This window comes from Ochotona curzoniae, unplaced genomic scaffold (assembly GCF_017591425.1).
Source record: "Ochotona curzoniae isolate NIBS_2020 unplaced genomic scaffold, NIBS_Ocur_1.0 contig_883, whole genome shotgun sequence".
In the NCBI taxonomy this organism is placed as follows: Eukaryota; Metazoa; Chordata; class Mammalia; order Lagomorpha; family Ochotonidae; genus Ochotona; species Ochotona curzoniae.
The window spans coordinates 52,363,180-52,383,552 of NW_024466599.1; positions in this window are offsets into that span (position 1 = coordinate 52,363,180).

A 20,373-nucleotide genomic window follows, 5' to 3' on the forward strand; every position below is an offset into this window, starting at 1 on the left:
CCTGGGAGCAGGGTGAGCTCACCATCATGCTTCCTCTGCTTGTGTAGGGAGCAGGGAGGGTGGGCAGAAAGGAGGGCACAACCTCTATTTCAATCCTCCTCCGGAGCCATACAGCAGCACTTTCAGAATAAGAGCTCTTCACATACACAGGACAGTTGATGTTCACCATGCAACTTTGAAGCATTGCATGTGAGCATTTTTATTTCCTTTTCACCTAGGAAGAAACTGAAGTGGATGAAGGGAACTGAGCTAGGAACAAACAGCAGTGTTCCTGGTGTTTCAATCCAGACTTTCCCAAGCTCTACGTATCATATTCAGTCCCTTTGGCAGAGGGTGCAAGACTCAAAAGGCTCACCATAGCCCACGGCCAACCCATAGGGTGCCAAGGCCAGGCCACACATGTCCAGGGCTCCCAAAGACACAGGAGGAGCTTGGTGATGGCTCAGAAGGAACTGATATTTTCTGATTCTGTGTGGGCTAGATGGACATCCCAAATTTTAAAGTGCACACAGATGACTTAGGATCTCTGTAAAAATATGGAGAACTGATTCACCATATCAAGGATGTATTTCTAGAAGGCTCTAGATGAGGTAGAGGCAGTGGACCTAGAACCAAGCACTTAATCTTGGTGTTATCTTGCAATCACCTGAGGAGCTTTAAAAATTAGCGAGTTCTTTGTTGCATCTCCAGGGACTGACTCCAGGTGGGTGGGGCCTGGCCACTTGTGTTTTTGAAAGTTGGCTAAGCAAATTTTAGTCTGCTGCCACGGTTGAGAATCTCCATGCTGTGGGGTTGGGCTCCTTACTGGAAACCATTTGCATCATCAGATTACACAGCTTTTGATACTTGTTGAGATCCCATCCTTAGATTTTCTGATACTAATGAGTCATATTTATAAGGTTTTTACCAAGGAAGGAACTGCTTTCCTGCTCTCATTTTATATATTTTTTCCCCTGTGCTACTCTAACCCCATAGCCCTTTGGAAGTCACTGGGAGATGAACTTGTAAATTGCTCTCAGCCAGGATAAAGTGGGTAGTTGGCTTCTCTGCCTCAGGTTCTGGGAGGTGTTGATGGTGTCTGAGGGTGGGAGATCTGTACTGTCTTGAAGCCCTGTCCTCTCCAAACCAATTCAGTCTCCCATCTGGATCAGACACCATCATCAGTTTCATTTACTGTGACTTGGATGCCATATTGGTTTAGAGCCATAGTCCCCAAGTTGGAGCCCTAGGGTGCCTCAGCACACTCACAGGAATACTGTGAGGGAACCAGAGGTGTCTGCCAACCTGTGAAAACCACCAGACTGCCTAACCAATAGAAATGCCAAGCACTTCATTCAGCTGAAAGGCTCTGTGAAGAAATTCCCCAGATATTAACTGGGACTGGAAAGTCTGAGAACTGGCAGTTAAGATTCTTTGGGAAGAATATTGCTGTGGAATTACTAAATCCTTTTGACAAAAGACTGAAATACACTTGGAAATAGAGGATTGAACTGAGATGCTCTACAAAGAAGTAACTATGGAAGTCCAGGGAAAGAGGGCTAAGTAAGAGGGGAGAAAAAGGCTTGGAGCTGGAACTGGATGTGCAGAATGACCTCTTGGGTTATAGATAGTAACATCACTAAGGGCTGCTGGCAATAGGCTTGTCTAAGTCTCATGGTAGGGTATTTGCTGGGCCAATGGTATTTTCCATGTCTGCTTGCTCCTTGCCACTCAAGGTTTAGTCTGGAGGTTATCAGCATTGGCATCACTGGTAAGCTTGTTAGAAATGCAGGCTCTGCTATGGAATTATACCAGAAGAAAGAAAGAAAGAAAGAAAGAAAGAAAGAAAGAAAGAAAGAAAGAAAGAAAGAAGGAAAGAAAGAAAGAAAGAAAGAAAGAAAGAAAGAAAGAAAGAAAGAAAGAAAGAAAGAAGGAAGGAAGGAAGGAAGGAAGGAAGGAAGGAAGGAAGGAAGGAAGGAAGGAAGGTAGGAAGGAAGGAAGGAAGGAAAGAAGGAAAGAAAGAAAGAAAGAAAGAAAGGAAGAAGGAAGGAAGGAAGGAAGGAAGAAAGAAACGAAAGAAAGAAAGAAAGGGAGAGAGAGAGAGAAAGAGAGAGAGAAATAAATAAGTAAGTAAGTAAATAAATAAATAAATGCAGGATCGTGGTCCCATCCCCTCATCCCGTTCCTTGGCAATCTTCCCTCCATCCTCTGCTATGATATCAGATGTCCTCTGCAGGCTCCAGTGGACTGCTATATCCTCCATGTGCATCTGGCTATGCCATCAACTGCTCCACCTAAACCATGGAGGAGGCTCAGATCTGCAAGAACAAGTCCCTCAGAGGTCATTGCTCACCTGAGTGTTAACCCCCAGGTCCCTGTAAACACACACCGCTAGGCCTCCACAGACGTGCCACTGGGCAGCCTGGGGGCTTCATCTAGAACCGTTGGTGTACTGGGCAGCCTGATCTGAGCTGCACTCACCCCCTTCTGGGGCTGACAGAGGAATTCCCTTTTCAGCACTACATATCTTACTGTCTTTATGTCCCCAAATTTTCAGCTCAAACTGCCAGTCTTTAAGTTCCCTTTTTCATGCCATTTACTATGCCCTATTTAGTAGGCTGGGGGCAATTGTTGAGGTCACCTCATCTTCCTCCTTCCTCAGGCATTATTGTCTTGTTCTGCCTGTCAGCCAGTGTATGAAGGTGTTGTTGTATATACTTCCTCTTGTTTCTAAGTTGTTTGATGTGGGAGGGCATGTCTGATGATTGTACTTTATCTTGGTTTAAAGTGGAGAGAAGCCAATCTAAGCTCTGACTTTAGCTATCAGGTTTATTTAAGAGTTCACAAATAATAATAGCACAGTGTTTTAGTAGCCAGAAACTGTGCTCTTATCCTAGTATCACCATTATTTATTTATGTGACCTCTTCTTAATCTGTAATATGGAGCTAATAATTATGCCTTTTCATAGGGCTATGACAAGAAGCATATGATTTAACACCTGAAAACACGATTAGCCCAGACCCAGGTCCATAGCTCTCTTAACAAAGCACTACTACCCAACTCCTCTGGGTATTTTTTTCAAAAAGTTTCTTAATAATTTGGCTGAATTCCTAAAATGCCATTACTGGGTCAATGCTAATTTTAATGTTTTTTGACTTTTATTACCTTTGGGCTTTTAAAATCTGCAGGCAAGATGACAGGAAGCTCCTCAGATCTCTTGCCATTTTTCCATGTGGTACTTCGTGCCAAGCAGGAGGACTGGATTAGGGCTCCTCCTGACTGTACTCCTGGATTGCAGTGGAAGAAATAGATGCTTTATCTAAGGACAAAGACTGGAAAATGAAATGTGACACTCAGAGTGAGTTGATCAAGCCAAGCAGCTTCTTGGAAGATTATCTTCTTTTTTTTTTTTTTTTTTTTTTTTCTTTCTAACTTATGAATGTTCTTTATTTCTTTTTTTTTTTCTTTTTTTTTTTTATTGTTGCTTACATTATATTATGTAGTACAGTTTTATAGGCGCTGGGGATCCCCCCCACCCCTCCCATACCCCTCCCCCCATGGTGGATTCCTCCACCTTGTTGCATAACCATAGTTCAAGTTCAGTTGAGATTCATTGCTTGCAAACACCTGCCTAGCATAAAGTTCAGCGTCTTATTGTCCAGATAAGTTCAGTGGCCTCTTGGGGAGACCTTCTCTGGTCTGAAGATAGGTCTAACAGAGTAAAGATCCAGTCAGTTAAAAGCCCCAACAAGGCCTCAGTATCATTATACAACATTATGGAATTAATTGACATAGTATTGGGTAAACAATATGTTAAAAATAATGCAAGTTCCATTCTTCGAAACATCTGGGTTGAGACAGTATCAATGACAGGTTCAAAAAATAACAAACCACCAAACAAAAAATTACAGGTTAAATCAAGGCAAACATGTGGTATCTAATCTTTTGGGATTCGCTCATTTCCCTTAGCATTATAGTTTCCAGTTGTGCCCATTTAGCCACAAAGAACTGCATTTTGTTTTTTTTAATAGCTGAGTAGTATTCCATGGAGTAGATCAATGGAATAGAATAGAAGCACCAAAAGGGAATCCACACAGATACAGCCAATTAATCTTTGACAAAAAGACTAATGACAGCTTAAGCAAGTGGGAAGGACTCTTTAGTAAATGTTGTTGGGACAACTGGCTGATAGCCTGTAGAAACAAAAAGATAGACCCACATCTATCACCATACACTAAGATCCAATCTACATGGATAAAAGACCTAAACCTACATCCAGAAACCTTCAAACTCTTGCAAGAAAATGTAGGAAATACCCTGCAAGACCTAGGAGTAGGTACCGACTTTCTAAGAAGGACACCAAAAGCAATAGCAGTTGAGAACAGAATAAACAAATGGGACCCCATCAAACTAAGAAGCTTCTGTACAGCAAGGGAAACAATCAACAAAGTAAAAAAGCAACCCACAGAGTGGGAGAAGATCTTTGCACACGATATAGGCGATAGGGGGCTAATTTCCAGGATATACAAAGAACTTCAAAACAACCAAAAAACCAAAACAAACAAGCCACTCAAGAAATGGGCACGGGAAATGGGCAAACATTTCACAAAGGAACAAGTCCAAATGGCAAACAAACATATGAAAAAATGTTCCAGCTCCCTAGCAATAAGGGAAATCCAAATTAAAACATCGATGAGGTACCACCTAACACCAGTAAGATTGGCCCACATAAACAAGAACACCAACGACGCTTGCTGGCGAGGATGCGGGGAAAAGGGAACCCTACTCCACTGCTGGTGGAGCTGCAAATTGGTACAGCCTTTATGGAAATCAGTCTGGAGAACACTCAAACAACTCAAAATCTGCATACCATATGACCCAGCAATAGCACTCCTAGGAATATATCCAAAACACCTGTTTTACGACAAACCAACATGCATCCCTATGTTCATTGCAGCACAATCAGTAATTGCGAAAACATGGAAGCAACCGAAATGCCCATCAGCAGAAGATTGGATAAGAAAGCTTTGGTTCATCTACTCCATGGAAGATTATCTTCTGGGGATCCCAATTCCCAGGCTGCATGTCAGAATCACCCAGGGACATGTGCCTGGCCCCTCCCAGGAGAGTGTAATTCAGTTGTCTGAAGCTGAACTGTCCGCTACTCAATCTGCATCTTTAAAACATGTTAGGTGATTCTCTCATGAAGCCAGGTTTGCCTGCTTGCTAACAATGCCTTACCCCTGGAGAAAAGCTCCTGGTCTCCCTTCTCCAACCTAGAATCACCTACATTAAGGTTCATCCTCAAGGATTCAGACAAACAAGTGCTACCTACAGGTGCTGTGGAGCACCTTGGGGTGACATCTATTCTGCAGAGCGTAGGTCTTCCAACTTTAATGTGCAACACAATCACTTGAAAGACTTGTTCAACTAAATTTCAGGATCCCATTCCCAGATTTTCTGATACAACTCTCCGAATTATCTGACTTGAGAATTTGCATGTCAGAAAACTCCTGGTGATCACTGATGTGCTGGTGGAACACACTCTGAGGATCGCTGCTGTAGAATTTCAGAGTTCACCTTAGTCTTCTCCATTGATCCTGAAGTCAAGCCTGCAGGAAGCCCATATTGAGCCCCAATTTCCAGGGCAAAAGCCAGAGGTTCATGTGAAGCTACTTACCCAAATTCTTCAGCTGAACATGCGCTGACACATCTTAGCCCAAGGGAACAGGGCTCCAGCTAATGAACTCAGCTCTGTTAACCAGAGAATGTGGAAATCTGCTCCCTCCCTGAAACTCAGCTTGTGAGATTCCCCAGATTTCCCTGTTGGCCATTGTGGTTGGATCCTGCTCCACTTTTGCAGCATTCCTGGTAGGCTCCCACATAGATCCTCTTCAGCCGCTGTTGGGTCAGCTTCATGCCTAAGATTCATCTATTCTTTATCCTGATACCTCACTAACCCCATTTAGGCAAGCTGAAGTCTTGGTTTGAACATCTGGGGTTGGGACCCTGATCTAGGAGCACAGGTGGGGCATCCAGTGCCAACTTGACCCCAGCTGGGGCAATCCTCTGAGAGGTGAAGGAATCACTCTGGTACCAGGGCATCAGGAACAGAGAAAGGAAGACGGGCCCAAGGAGATTTGATGCCGAGACAGGCAATTTCATTTAATGATTATTCCCAGGTTGGAAGTCCATTGACCGAGAATCTGTGCATTGCTTTAATTATTATTTTGATTATATGTATTTTGGAGTACAGCATAGTAAGTTGATATATACATGTAATGTAAGTAGCATTTCTATTTCCTCGAAGATTAAATTTTAAACAGTAATTGCACTTGCTTTTGGGGACAGTGAAATATTTTAATACCACAACATGTGTGGATAATGAATGTTTCCCTCTCTCTTATTACTTTGTGTTTACAGGTTTTGAGTTCCTCTGTCTGCTCAAAGACAAAATTTATTGCAAGCAGCAGTCATTCCACTGTATTGTGGACTACTAGAAATGACTTCTGTTTAACTGTGGTTTGATCTCTGCCATGGACTCGCTCCCCACTTGGCTCCACAATCTGTATTCTCATGATTTTCCTTCCTACCTTGCTGCTTTTCTTGATCTCCTCTTAGATTTTGACTTACCCTCTATCCTCTAAATCATTGCTTCTGAATCAGGTGCAATTTTACTCCTTACCTAGGGCACATTCAGCAATCTCTGCAGCTATTTCTGATTGTTCTAACTTGGGTTGGAGGTTAGAGTGTAGCTAAGTAGGATCTAATAGATGGGGCTATGGGTGCTTTGGATGCTTAAGGAAGTCCACATAAAAAGAAGCCTCTGGATCAATAGGCAAATATTGCCAACATTAAGGAACCCTGTTCAAAAATATTACCTTGGGTTAATGGCCTAACCCTTCTGTCTTATTTTTCCAGTTCTACTTCGTTATAGATCTTTCCTAGTCATGTATTGCTTCATAAAGAAAATCCAAGATTAGGCAATAAATTGGGTCACAAACTTCATTTGTATAAGGTTCAGGGTTGTGTTATTAGGACCCCTGGTCAGTGCTGGGGTGACTTTCTTGATCCTAATTGTCTGCTCTTTTGGTGTTTGGCACCACCTTGTGGCAGAGTTTTTTCTCAGGCAATATGTCTGAGGATGCAACTGACAGCTGGTCTTCCTGTTAATTTCCACTACTACCTTTAATCTCCAGTGGTTTTCCTTTGTTTCATCAACGAGCATCAAGGAATGAGACCATGGGATGTTGGAGATGGAAACATCCCTACCCTGATCCACACATCCATGTCCTGAGACATGTTCTGTTCCAACAGAGCATCTCAGACCTTAGTGGCTGCAAACACAACTTTCATGATGAGTTTCCTTGGTTCTGTGTTTTCCTTTGGCTTAGTTTTTGGCTCCACCTTGGACTCCTATTACCTGAAGTTAAATGGAAGCTATGGCGAAGCTGCCTGAAGTGTCTCCTGGCTGAATGTCTAATGATAGTTTTTCCCTTATCTGGTGGGTATTCCTGCAAGGTTGCCCTTTCTCCGTGTGCTTGAGCTTCCTGGCAGGTCCTGGGAGGGGTCAGCTGGCAGGCTACCTTGGGAAAAGGTTGGAGATTTCCATTGTGTTGGTAAGGCTGTGAAGAGGAGGGTCAGTGGTCAGTGTGGACCTGAAGCTAACAAACAGTTGGTATCACTTTGATGCTGAAGAATCTCCATCCCGAATTCCTGATCTGCACAGCCAAGGATTTTCTCACTATCACTGGCTCTTTTTTAATGCCCAACAGATGCTGCAAACCATACCTGTCCCAAACCTCACCTCTTCCTTCCCCTCCCAAACTGTGCTACCTGCTGTCTCCCCCATCATTTCAGATGGCAGCTTGATCCTCACAGCTGCTTGGGTCAAAGCTCTTGAAATCTTCCACTTCTCTCTTATAACCAATCTCCACTCTTAGGTCAAATGCAGATGTTGCAGTTGAGGCACCCAGTGTATATTAAAGGTCAAGTCCTTCAGATAAATGATTGCAGCAAATGAAGGAAGAAGCTGTATTGCCATTCACATTCTCAAAAAGCCTGTAAACCCTGTAGGTGCTCTAGAGAATGAGGGGATTACTGTCCATCAGAATGGTGTACTTGAGGCTGAAATGGTTGAGCTTTGGTACTCCTACCTTGATGAGGCACAGGTTGGAGGCGGTGCCAGGAAGCAAACTAGAGCTGACAGGTGAGGGACAGATGCTTAATGCTCTGGTGGCTGGGTGGGGAGCCCTTCCTGGAAAGAGACTCTAGACACTGGATGTTTCCGCATATTGTTCATCCAAGTAAGCAACTGCCACCAGATTTCTGTGCCTGCTCTGCTCCCTCTGCCCAAAATGCTCTGCTCCAATGGTTCACATAGTTGTTCTTCCTTTCTCCTGGTTCTTGCTTAAGCATCTCCTTTCTGGATGATGGACTATCTGACATTGTCTCTAACAGCAATGTCAGGGCACACTTATAACAGACTTATGGAATTATAACTCCTTATGAAGAACTATTCTATTGTGATGATATGGGAAAAATCAGTCTGGGTGGGGAATTGAGGGGGGAATCCAAGACTCTACAGAATTATACCATAAAATTCAAATTTTTAAACAAAAATTTAAAAAAGTATCCCCATTCTGGAGAGGCCTCTCTCTACACAATACCTTTTGAAATTTGAGTGTCTGTACTACCTGCCCTTAACCTTCCTAGCTCTCTCCACTGCTTTCTTCCAAAAGCATTTGTTATCTTAAATTTTGCTTTCTACTTTTGATATTTTTGTCTCCTTAAACTCACAGTCATTTAATCTCTGAAAAAGAGTGTTTTTTTTGTGTGTGTGCTGTTATTTCTGGCACTCATAGCAATATTTGGCACATAGTATCTATTCAAAGGTGCACATGCTCCTAGATTGACTATGAGGATATGTCTTAATAAACTCATTGTAAGCTAAAATTATTCTAAGTAGAAAATATTGTTGGGGCCCAGCATAGTAGTCTAGTGGCTAAAGTCCTTGCCTTGCACACACTGGAATCCCATATGGGGGCTGGTTCTAATTCCGGGAGTCTTGCTTCCCATCCAGTTCCCTGCTTGTGGCCTGGGAAAGCAGTTGAGGATGACCCAAAGCTTGGGACCTGCACTGGTGTGGGAGACCTGGATGAGGTTCTGGGCTCCTGGCTTTGGGTCAGTTCAGCTGCAGCTATTGTGGCCACTTAGGGAATGAATTAATGGATGGAAGATCTTCCTGTCTCTCTTCCTCTCTGTATATCTGACTTTCCAATAAAAATGAATAAATCTTAAACAAAGACTATTAAAAGAAGAAAGAAAATAGTGCTAATCTATCATGCACTATAGCTTAGGCCAGCCTCCTTTGAAAGTGCTCACTTCTATCACCTAATAATTGGGCAAAATCACTTAACACTAAGTCCACTTTACAATGAAGCAATGAAGGGCAAATATCTCATGTAAATGTAGTGAATCCAATAAATGCTGGCCACAGAGTCCACTGCAGGGTGTCAAGTGCTTCCCCTCACAGTCACAGGGCTAAATAGAGGTTATGCTTGCTGCAGCTCCCAGCATCACAATACAGGATTGGAGCACACGCCATTTGTTCAGCAAAAGGTCCAAAGTCAGACTTTGTAGAACAATTTCTACTGAATACATATCACTTTTGCATCATTGTGAAGTTAAGCACTCCTAAGTTGAGCTGTCAGGGACCATCTCTATCTGCCATCAAGGGACTATTTGTGTTCTGGTTATCTACTTCAAGGGCTTTGGGCTGTAGGATTCTCTGAACAACTCTTTAGAGATTATGCATGATCCTGACAGTGACAATGCCAGTAGATGGGTCATTTTCTGCCTGACTTGGAATCTTTTGAGTTTTGGGCGCAATCACCATATATTGGGCTCTGTGGGAAGAGACAGGCACGTGTGCTAACAGGAGAAAGCGTGCCAGTGGTGTGTGGCATGGAACCTCCCTGTCCCCAGCTCCACCCACCTGAGTTTTAGGGACTGAAAGCTTCTCCTGTGGCCAGTCAATGCTTCTGTCTACACAGGTGCCAATTAGGTGAAGACAAGCAGGGACCTTGCCTCCTCCCTACATGACACCAAGAGCCTCCAGAGGGCAGTGGGAGGGACAGGTGAGGCACCCAGGTGAGGCACTCCTCACCAGCACATTTTGTAGGGTGAAAATGAAGACTGGGCCCCTGCCGTGAGCCAAGGATCCTGCTGCTATTTACTGTATACCAACAAGTTCCATCAGTCATAATGCATTGAGACAGGCTCGTCCCCATTTCACAGATAGGAAAAGTGTAACTCAGGTTTCATTTCCCATCCAATGTCACAGGGCCAGAATTCCAATCTAGAGGCATGCTTGCCTCTAAGGCCCAGCTCTTTCCTTGACTCCTTAGCCCATCAGGTCAGTGGTTGTGTGGAGATTCTGCTGAGTATTCATTTCCTACAGAGCCTTTATGCTACTTTGGCACCACACAGAGGATGTGGGAATAGAGGTTCGGATTTGAATGTGAAGAGATAACAGCAGCTGGGTGTAGAAAGTGACTTATGAGAGGGAGCATGAAGAACTAAGGAGGTGGGCAGAGCCCCTTTCTGTGAGTCTGTAACCTCCCCAGCTTGGTCAGTTTGATCCCTTCCAATGGAGGCCAGCCTGCCTACCAGATGTCAAAAATGGGGACCACGATGAGCAATGGCTCTAATTGGGGTGACATATTTGAGGTCATAGAAATGAAACAGGCTTTCGGACCCTTTGCTTCTTAAAATGCTGTGATATATGTATCATCACCATGTCACTGGTGTACACAGTAGTGGAGGAGGTGGGACAGCTGTTATTGTCTCCAATTTTAAAAGAGGCAAAAACTTGTGAGATAGATGAGTACAAAACATGGAATAAACAGTTCATGGGGGAATCTGATATCAGGCTCTCCAACAAATGTAGAACCAGCTGACCTGCACAGCACTTGTGGACCATGCTGTGGGTCTAAGTTAGTCCAAGACCTCAGAGAGGCTAAGTGGCATCCCCAAGAGCTCAAATCTAATCTAGGAGGTGGCTGAAACTTCCTGACTGGTTACCCTCTAGTTTTATCATTTTCTCAAGAAATGAAACAAAAGATGTTACCACCTCTGAATGGTTAGCTCTTTCTGTTCCTTGCTGGGCTTTGTGATGTCCTGGGATCACCCTCTTGTCTGTAGTTTAAGTTGAAGTGACAAATCCTGCATAAAACTCTGGTAGTTTTCACAGGCATTGAGTAGAGTAGTTCCTCTCACCCCTTGGAACTTTGATATCTGCTATAGTCTGAGTAGTAGGGACACATGCAGACATTTAAAGAGGGATACTCAGATGGGAACCCTGTGGGAATTATTCCAGGAGACAAATCTGAGTTAGAAACATATTAACCTTGAACTCTCTCCTCCAACTCAGTGAGTAAGATCCAGCTTCTGGGTTAAACTCATCAAGCCTAGTTAAAAAAAAATTTTTTTTAAACATTTGATTGTCCAAGCTATAAATGGATTATAGCTAGCTAGATGGAATAGATAGATAGAAGATAGATGACTCTTCCATCCACTGGTTCACTCCTTGAATGGCTACACTGTCCAGAAGTAGGCCAAATTGAAGCCAAGAGCTGAGAGCTCCAGCCGAGTCTCCCACATATGTGCAGGAGCCCTAATACTTGGGACGTTTCTGTTGCTTTTCTCCAGTCATTAGCAGGGAGCTGGATCAGAAGTGGAGCATCTGGGTCATAAACTACAGCCCATATGGGTTGTCAGGGTCACAGATGGTGGTTTCATCAATTACACCACAATGCTGACACCATCAAGCCTAGTTCTATCTTCTGATTTCTCTTCTAGAAGGCTACTCAGTTTTTTCTAGAGTAGGCTTTAAGTGATGTCAAAGGACAGATAGCCAGAATTATCTGAGTTATTTGGTTTGATTTATCTAGGCTCTCCAATTACATCCCTCAATTATTTTGTATCTACACAAATTATTCAAGAGCTCAAGGGTACCAAAAGATTCCTGATGAATCTCACTGAGCTTCATTACTGTGGTGTGTGTATGTGTGTATGTAAGTGGTGTACAAATGAGTAGATGGTATTATTTGCTTGTGATGATTCTTCCTCTTCTTGCTCTTGTCATGGCTTCCATTCCCTATGTATGAGGTCTAGTTCCATGTCCCTTTGACTTCTTTGGCTAATAGACTGAACAGTTCTGAGCTAAGGTCATAGGAGGTATGACAAAACTTTGCCAATCCCTTTAAGACTCCTGTCCTTTGATCACAAGAGAATCCCCCAGTTTGTACCTTCAGCTCAAGTCCTGAAAGACAAATGTGGAACGTAATGAATTTGATTAAAAGCCAGGAGGGGAGCTGAACTTCGATGAGATCAGCTGACTTGCAGACCTGAAAGTGGAATGCAAAAATCCTTAAGATTGTTATGTAACGTATTAGCAGAAACTTTAAACTCTTAGAAGAGCTAAAATGATGTACTGGTGCAGTGATGGACACTTAGAATATTTCTAAAACGTGTGTGGTAAATGAAGTTTAAAAAATGTGTTTGTTTTGGTTCAAAAAAAGTCAAACTACATGCATAGTTTTTCCATAATATGTATTTTCCATAAGCCTGTGGAAAACCCTTATCTCTGTTGATGAAGACTAAAACCGAAGGAGTAGTCACGGAGAAACAAGCATTGTGGAATATTTAACCCTGTCTGCTTAGAATCACTGGCATTGGGAACTCCAGATGAGTGACTCTAGTTCCTCAGTTACAGGTAAAGAAACCAAGGCACAGAAAGGGAAAGTGACTGTGAGAGAGGTTCATTGATCTTTAGTGCAAAAGCAGAGCTGAAGAATGAGTTTCACGTCTCCAGCTTTTCTAGTCTCATCAGTTACAGTAGGGATGTTGGGAAATCTTGCAGACAGATCAGCAGTGGTGAAGGAGAACAGGGTGACAAGCTCAGTGTCAACACTGGTTTCCATCCCTGAGGCTGTCTCCATCATCAAGGAGATGTCTGCAGGTGACTCACTAGCAAAGGTGACCTTGCCCTTTGCACACAGTGCAATCTGGCAACCAGACTAAGTATCCTTTGCAGTGATTACTGGGTGAAAAGGTATAACCTCCAAGTGTGGACCATCTAGGGGCCTTGGGAAAATACAGGCAGATTTTAATGCAGGCAGACAGGACATCGCCCCAGCCTCTAATTTTTGATGCACGGACCACATTTTGATTAACGATATATTACATTCCAATGGAATAACATGTAAATGATGGAATGCAATGGCATTCCATATCAAGGTCAGGTAATGAAGATCTGATATAAAACTATTAAGTTGAAGTGGATCACATCTGAAATAAGGATGTCATGCTTGTACTGTCCCAAGACTGTTCATTTGGGATGTTTTAGATATAAATTTAAAAGGTGACAGTTGGGTTTGGAAGTGGTTGCATCATTAGTAACACTTCTAATTCTTCAAGCAGTGGCTCCTTGAAGTTCATCTTTCAGGTTCTGTGCGGACCTGCTGCCTCATTTACATCTCCTCAGAACATTTTCTGGGTTGGAGGGGTCAGTGACTAGAAAGAGAGGAAAATCTAGTCTGACAATAAGAAGTCCTTATGGTAATGGGATAAATTCTAAGTATCCTTGTACTGAACCATTTGTGAAATGAATCTCACCTTGGGACATGATGCATTTTTTAAATGTGAGAGTTGTTCTATTTTTGCCTTCTCTGCATGTGTACTCTTTGCTTGTCTTCAGCACTAATATTTATTATTACTTTGTAATAAGAATTTGAAAGCGTTGACTTTTTTTCCTTATGCTGCAAAATAACTAATTAGCAACTGAAATTTGCTCATTGAATCCTGGGAGAATTGCTGTGAATCTCCTTGAGTCTGTTCTTTCTAGGGAGTTCAGAATTCTTTACCAATTCTTGAGAAACAGAGTACAAGGATTAAAATCAATCAATCAATCAAACAAACTCCTGAGTTATTTTGATGAATTATATTCTCATAGAAAATTATTCATTTTATTTATGTCTCACCCAGATATGTAAATGATAGTATTTTCTGATTCTTTGTTTTCTTCCTTTTTTTTGGAAGTTTTATTTATTATTTTTATTGGAAAGGCAGATTTATAAAGAGAAGGAGAGACAGAGAGGGTAAGATTTTCCATCCTATGGTTCATTCCACACATGGCTGCAATGCCCAGAGTTGAGTCGATCCGAAGCCAGGAGTCAAAGGTCAAGAGTTTCTTACAGGTCTCCCACGTGGTTGCAAGGTTCCAAGACTTTGGGCCATGTTCCACTACTTTCCCAGGCCACAGGCTGGGACTGGAAGTGGAGCAGCCGAGATATGAACCAGTGCCCATATGGGATCCTAGCGTGTGCAAGGGGAGGATTAGTCAATCAAGCTAATGTGTTGGGCCACTTTCACTTTTCTTTTTTGGGGGGAGGGGAGTATGGTGTCATGTTTTCCCCATTTGGGTTATTTTGATAGATTTTCTATGTTTCACATTGGGGAGATAACATTAGTTTCTTTATATCTTTTCTTCAATTACCTAAGGCTTGAAATTTCTCAAAAACATAACTTTAACTTATCATTATATTTGTTTTCAAGAAATATTGCCACTTTAGTTTGCAATGTAACCACTTCAACTAAAAAATTGTCCAAGAAAAATGTTTTAATTTCCTCCTGGGATGATCTTTCATATTTCTGAGTTGCATGTTAGCTTCCCATTTTATTACCTTGTAATCTGTGCATATTATTTAAATGTTGCACATTCTTATTACTTCCCTTCCTGACCCATATACAGATACCTGCTCTCCATTCCTCACTATACATGGCTGGGGTAATCATTCAGATTTTATCTGGAGATGCTGTCTTTGGTCTCCTGGTCAAGGCACAGAAACTTCTATGCTCTATGTTGGAGATCTCAATTTAAATCTAACCTGAGACTCAGACACTTTGGGGCAAAAATGTGGAAGTAAACTAGGTTGCATTAGATGCCCTTTTTCCAGGAGAGCAGTACTTCAAAAGGGAGAAGCAGACTGGTTTAGGGAAGTTAACTCAGTAGCAATGTTTCTGAACAGAAGTGATTTCAGACAAATGGAGTTTGTTCACTTAGCTTTATGTCTGGACCAACTCTTGTTGGAATCATCCAGTGAAGACTCTTTTGCTGTTAGAGTGAAAAGTCATTTATTCAACTTTTATACTTGGTATCAGGGTACTGGCATGACCAAAAATAAAGATTTAGAAGAAAAAAAAAGTCTCCAGAAAAGCTATTCTCAAAAACTTGCAAATGAAAGAGGCCAATATGCAATAAAAAAATTAATGGCAAGCTAGGATATCCTCTTCCTGAGAGTCCAAAACAAGGATAATTTTAGAATAAATTTAGGAATGAATTCTATCAAACCATCAAGGAACAATTAAGTATTATTATTCATAAATTTTTCTCAGCTTACTGTTTGAGGAGAATAAAATTTTTTCTTCAAAGCTGTAAAAAGGATAATGGTAATACCAATAACTACCATAGAACCATTTAGCCTCAATTGCCAATCTATTCTGAATAAAATAGCAGCTGTATATAACAGTGTGTGAAACTTTTTTTTTATCATCATGCAGGGTGTGTCCTACAGATACAAGAGGGGTTCAGTAAGCATTGAAAATGTCCATCAAGGTCACTACATTAACAGTAAAAATTTTATGTGATTTTTCAACAGATGTATTTCTGGCTAAAAAAAACCCTTATAATTTTTTTTATTCCAAGAAAATCTATATATCACAATTGTATGTCAAATAAAATCTAATTGAGAAATGTTAAACGTATTCTCCATGAGATGAATAATAAGACATAAGTGTGCATTACTACTTAATGTTATAGTAGAGTTCTTGCGCTATATTTGAAGTAAAAATAATAATTGAGAAATAGAAACATCGCAAAGAAAAATCCAAAATGACCATTGTCTGTGGATGATGATAATAAAGAAAGATTGGTTAAAAAGTTGTAACTAGTAAGACAGTTGAGCAAGATTGTTAGAAGCAAGGGAGCAAAGCTAACAGCATTGCTATCAGTAATAAGAAGCTATAATATACTTGGTCTCGACCAACATTGGTTTGACTTGCCATTTTCCTTTTTCTTTTCTAAGTTTTGTGTGTGTGTGTGTGTGTGTGTGTGTGTGTGTGTGTGTGTGTGTGTGTGTGTATTTTCAAGGCTGATTTACAGAGATGGAAGGGAGGGGTAGCCAGGGAAAGGGATATCTTTTCCATACTCTGGTTCGTTCCTCACATGGCCAATACTAGCCAAGGCTGGACTAGAGCCTTTCACTCCATCTGACCACAAAATATTCAAAGTGGCAAGTCAACACTTCAAAACTAACACAGTGTTGAAGCCCTGTGGAGTGCCTGTATACTGAGGGTGTGGCTGCAGTGACCAATAGGTGTGACTTACATATGTCCAGAAGAGCAGAGAAACGAGTATAGATGGATTCTTGCTCCTTGAGGTGCAACTTAAACATATTGAGTCATCATCAGAATATGTTAGTCAGGTAAAAGGTGTTAGACATTTTACTGTTTGCTATCACTTGTGAGAACATTTTCTCATTGATGGTAGCAGTCAAGAATTTGTTTAAAAGACTTTGATAAGGAATTGTCTGTAGCTATTTCAAACATAAAATCTGATTTGAGATAAACATGCTCTCAGAAGCAAGTTTCTCAGTAAAAATCTAAGAAGCTTTTTCTTAATTATTTCAGCTACTTTGAGTAGGATTGAAAGCTGTAAGTAACTTATATTCTTGTGAGTAGAATTATTGGATTGAGGATGCATGCATTTAAATTTATGCTAGAGGGGCCGGCACCGTGGCATAGTAGCTTAAGCCTTCACCTGCAGTAACAGCATTAAATGTGGGTGCCACTTTGGGTCCCTGCAGCTCCAATTCTGATCCAATTCCCAGGCAGTGAGCCTGAAAAACAGTAGACCCACATGGGAGAAATGGGAGAAGCTCCATGTTTCTGGCTTTGGTCCAGCCCAGCTGGGGCCATTGTGGCCATTAGGGGAATGAACCACAAGGAACTCTCTTTCTCTCTCTCTCTTTCTGTAAATATGCCTTTTAGATACAAACGAATATTTTTAAAAATTGTGATAGCTGATGCCTTCTGAAAAGGCTATGCTGATTAGTATATTCATTTGCATTGTGACAGGATCCATTTCATCACACTATTGCTTGCCATCTTTTTAATTTGTGCTTTCCTGATGGGTGGAAACCGAATTTCAGTTATTAGTTTGATTTGCATTTTTTTGATTACCAGTGTAGTTAATTATAATTGTTCACTGTAATTGCTAACATTTATTTTCTACTCCGTGGAATATATTTTTTTTTATTAATTGCATTGCATTATGTGACACAGTGTTATGGGCAAAGGGATTCCCCCCACCCCTTTCCGAACCCTCCCCGAACCCTCTCCCCATGGTGGATTTCTCCACCTTGCTGCATTACCACAGTTCAAATTCAGTTGAGGTTCTTTCATTGGAAGTATTTACCAAGCATAAAGTCCAGCGTCTTATTATCCTAGTGGGTCCAACGATTTCTTGGTGAGACCATCTCTGGTCTGAAGGTAAAGCCGGCAGAGTATCATCCCAATCAATTAAAAGCCCCAACATAACATCAACAACCATTTACAACGTGGAATACATTTTTACATCCACTATCTTTTCTATAGAGTTTTTTTTTTTTGTATTTTTGTATTGATTAGTAGGAATTGTTTTAAAACTTCGGATAATAATCCTTTGTTGAGTGTATTTCAAATATTTTCTCACTGGTGGCTTGATCTTTTAACTTTTTTTCATGGTGTATTTAGCCCAAATGTTGTTCCAAATGTTAAATTTTGACACTCAACATGTCATCTCTTTTTTCAAGGAGTTTGCAGCTAACATAACGTGGACTTCTGGGTAAGGGAAAGAGATTCTCTGTCATTTGGTTCATTGTCCAAGAATTAAAAATGTTAGACATTTAACCTTCATACTTCCTTAAGCAGTGAACGGTGTGCTGTCCAAAGTTAGGCACTTTTTGTCTAGCATTGTTATTGCACATAAGTGTACAACTTTATTATGCCACACCATCGGTGCCAGGAGGCAGCCTGTAGTTGAGCCTAAGTTTCAGTTGATCTGGTTCTCTTTGGAGCCCCAAGGGAATTGGTCAGCACTTGAGCAAAGAGCCATGGGTTTGGTGTTGGGAGTTGTAAATCTTAAGTTTACTTCTATTGGGAAGAATTGGCAAGTATTGTTGCTTAATGATATCACCAACTTTATCATTCATGATTGTCAGTCTGGTTATGTGAATAAGATGTTACAGACTGGACATGTATGAAAAGACTCTGGAGATTGTGTGGTGGTGAATGAGCAAATTCTTTTACCCTACTTGGTTCCTGTGATGTCTCTTTCACTTAATAAAGTTACAAGCACGTTAAGTAAGCAAACTAGTAGGACTGATTACCAAATTAATGTGGAGGACATAATCCTATAACTTGAAAACTGGAATCTGGACTGTTTTTCCTTACAATCATTTCCATATCTAGGACATTGACCTTGTGAGTACTTACTGGATTTTGGCTGACGCCACCTTTGATGTTGTGTATCATTGTCATTATTCTGCACGGTTATAAAACATGAATGAAAGAATCTGGCAACTGGGTTATATTAGCATAGCAAAACTAGGTGTTCAGTTTTTCATAATCCCCATCAATATTGATAGTTTCTCAAATACAATTAGGATATCCCATAATCATACTACCTAATCCTTCTATTTTCAGATAAAAACTGCATCATTTCTTCAGTAGATGGGCTCTCTGCTTCAGTTACCAATGCTAATTGTTCATGGCTTCCCTTTCTATCACCACCACTCTGTGTTATGATCATGGATGATGTTAATATGTTTCACGAGGGGTCATGTGTTACAAGTTAATGTAGCAGTTTTGAGGGGTGATGAGGTCCTTAAAAGGTGGAGCCTAATGAAAGGAGGTTAGGTTATTGGGGTTTTTGCCCTTACAAGAGATTATCATAGCATTTATGGTATCCTAGTCAGTTATTGAGGGAGAGCTGTTGTAAGAGAGCAAGATGGATTCTCTCCCACTCTCTGGCTTCTTGTTTCACCATGTGATCACTCTTGTGCATGCCCACATCATTGTCGTGTTCCTGCCATGTGACCCTCACCAGAGGCAAAGTTGATGGGAACACCTAGTTTCAGACTTTTGGCTTTCAACACAATAAGTCTCTCAAATCAATAAGTCTCTGCCTTGTAGCTTCAGGTGTTTAGTTATAGTGATGCAAAACAAACTCATGAACTCCCACTTCCTCTAATTTCTGTTAGTCATTCACACCAAAGTTTGAGCAGGGAATTTCAGAATGGATGCTAAAGATTGGAAATCTGGGAAAAGGGCTGATTTTCTGAGTACCGGAAAGCTAGTGAGGAGTCGGAACCAAATGAATGAGCTGATATTAAGAACATGTGTCATATTACCACAGAGGTTTGGGCAACATGTGTGGCAAGACATATTCAGGCTTTACTCAAAGGCTTTATTTATTTTCACTGGAAAGGCAGAGTTACATAGTGAGGAGAGACAGAGATAGCTTTCATCCACAGGCTAACTCTCAAATGGTTGCAATGACCAGAGCTGTAGTGGTCTCAACCTGCAAGCCAAGAGCTTCTTTTGGATGTCCCGTGTGGGTACAGGTGCCCAAGGAGTTGGGCCATCCTCTCCTGCCTTCCCAGGCATGTCAGCAGGAAGCTGGATTAGAAGTGGAGCATCTTGGGACTTGAATCAACATCTGTAAGGATGCCAGCTGTGTAGGTAGTAGAGTCTACCCCTCTGCGTATTAGTCTTGCATGATACCTCCTCTGAATTCCTTGGTTCTTAGATTCTCTTTTGTTTTCTTGTAATTCCTTTTGTTCTTTGCAACATAAACACACCTAATACTTTATATTTGATTTGCTTTGGTTCCAGTTCCCAGTATGGAGTCTGCTTTCCTCTCTGGGTCCTAACTGAATCCAAAGAGAAACCAAAGAGAATTGGCATTGAAATGATGGGCATTTCAGATGCTAGTATGTTAACTGATATATGATGGCTTTTCATCCGGACAGTGAGGACTCAGAAGAGGAAACACTGCTCAGGTTTGACTCAAAGTGCATTTTATTGTCATTTGACCCCAAATTCACTATCAGGTTCTCTACTAGGGTAATAGAGAAACTGGATCTACAGCAATTGGATTGGGGCTTTTATGGAAAAGGACCAAACTTCTCAAGGTTAGAGAAGAGATTGGGCTTAAATAAGGTAAATCTTGAGGATTTGGAAGAGGGGCTGATACAGAGGCAAATCTAGAAAGTTATGTCTCGGCATCT